Source organism: Macrobrachium nipponense, chromosome 4 (genome assembly GCF_015104395.2).
Source record: "Macrobrachium nipponense isolate FS-2020 chromosome 4, ASM1510439v2, whole genome shotgun sequence".
NCBI classification, from domain to species: Eukaryota; Metazoa; Arthropoda; class Malacostraca; order Decapoda; family Palaemonidae; genus Macrobrachium; species Macrobrachium nipponense.
The window spans coordinates 75,311,013-75,313,512 of record NC_061100.1 but is presented as its reverse complement, the minus strand read 5'-3'; positions in this window follow the sequence as shown (position 1 = coordinate 75,313,512).

Here is a 2,500-nt window from a genome sequence, read left to right as displayed (position 1 = left end):
GAAATTTAGTGTTCAAACCACAATTAATCAAAAGGACCAACGAAGACCACTAACAGGATATTATTCATTAGCATATGAAACAGCGTTTGATGAGAAAACAATAGCATTAAAAAGATTTATACCCAGAGCTGTTACCCTTCTTCATGACAGCTGTTGAATGATTACAGTAAGAATATTCAGTCACCCGAAATCCTTGTGATCAGACTGAGAAACGGCGCGGCTTCTCACAGAACAAACAACAAATAGTCGGGATAAAAAATTACAGATTTTTCATTTCGTGTTGAATCCATAAAAGATATATAAAAAAAAATCGAGTTTTCTGTAGTGTAAAATGCTGTATGAAACTCTCAGCCACGGCCCATGATAATCTCAGCCGCGGCCCATGATACTTTCAGCCACGACCCGGTGGTGGCCTGTGTTTTTTACACCTATAACGGTGCCAGACGCACGACCATGGCTAACATTAACCTTCAAGAAAATATAAACTTCTGAGGCTATAGAGGGCTGCAATTCCGTATGTTTGACAATTTAGAGGTGCATGATCAACATGCCTCTTCGTAGCCCTCTAGCCTGGGTAGTTCTTAAGATCTAAGGACGGACAGGAAAAGTGCGGACTGACAAACAAATAGCTATTTCAGTGATTTTCTTTCACGGAAAACTAAAAGGATACATGACACAACTACAGCAAAGGATCGGTAACTGCAGTAAAGTGATCAGTTACGTGATATTCAAATTTATACGCAGTTCAACATAGGAAAAGATTCTCTCTCTCTCTCTCTCTCTCTCTCTCTCTCTCTCTCTCTCTCTCACACACACACACACATACACACACTCGAATCTGTCTGTGTTTCTGACGCTGTAAAACGTTCAATCATCTATTTTTGTTACATCAAGAAAACGTGCTTAAATCATTAGTGCCAGAATGAAGATTTCCATTTTTACAATACCTTAGTCAAAACACGGTCCTTTCATGTACCTTATTTTCGCAATGCAACACCAGTCCTCTTTAAGCAAAATTAATATATCTGCCATGGTATTACTTGGTATTAGTTCGGATTGTCTTTTTGTGTGTTTCTCAACGAAACCTAATTGATATGGAGTATTTATGAAACTATGTCAGTTAAGGTGTGTAGTCTCTGATTTTACTTGCTAGCTTTTTATTCATTTCTATTACAGCACCCAGCATTGAGAATTCTAAATAACACGTTTATCTAATCGCGTCAGTGTTCGCGTTATGAAAAGACATTAATTTGATGTAAAATTCAAATGATGAAAGTTATACAGTTTCATCATTTTAGCATTTTTGTAATCGCCAGACGGTCTTGGAGAAGTATAAAAGTCATATTTTTTCTTATATCGTTCATATACAACGTAATTTACGTGTCATTTTCGTAAACAATATATCTTCAATAGCAGTGTACAAGCTAGAAAATAATACAAAAATAAATGAATAATCACATATACTTATATAAAATGTCATTTCCTATAAACTCCCAGCTTTTTATCAGTTTTCGTTTTGACGCACTTATGTTTTCTCTGTTTACAAAATCGCAAATCGGTCGTGATTACATATCCGAGAAAACCAACGAAAAAGATGGTAGTGATTATTTCCGAAGAAAAGTGCAGTCAGCCCCTTAAACAAGGGTTCTACGAATCTTTTTGTCACATTCACATCATATATACACAGCAGACATCCTTGAGTACCTTTGATATCCTATATCTCTTGTTTTCAGATGATTACATATACAGAATGTGAGGAAGTGGAAAATCTATATTTGGGCCTAACTATTATTGCTAAATTTTTTTATTAGTTTTTTTGAAATAATAGAATACATACTAACGTATAACTTTGCGTTTTAAGGCTTAGAGAAAGCAAAGGGGAACTTTACAAAGGTTAATATTATGGTTGCCATTCTATAAGAAGAATTAGTAACATTCAAAAGTAAATGAATAAGTATGAATACGAGTATGCACACTATTTTTAACGCGGTTCTTCAAAATCAAAAACAATAGGAAAAAGTTAGTTACTTGGGAATACAGGCAAATAATAATAAAATCATGAAAAGTCGCACAGCAAAGAAGCAAATATACAAGAAGGTAAGAAAGGCCGGAAAGAGATGAAAGAGGGATGGGACGGGGGGGGGGGGGGGGGGCAGTCTGGAGGCCTCAGGGCTGAGGGAGGGAGAGAGGAAGCTGGAATAAACTTGAAGCCACGTATTGTCGCCTTCTGATCCACTAGGGGCTACGAGTCTCTCTCTCTCTCTCTCTCTCTCTCTCTCTCTCTCTCTCTCTCTTACATACACACATACACACACCGCGCTCTCTCTCTCTCTCTCTCTCTCTCTCTCTCTCTCTCAATATGAGTGCGGTATGTGTGTGTGTATATTAGCTCACTAGGGCTGTCTGACGCACATCTAAATTGCAAATACTTGTGTCAGGAGCTTCCCAGCCTTTCCATCCCGACCAATATTGAAAAGTTTACACCCCATGATCGGAATTT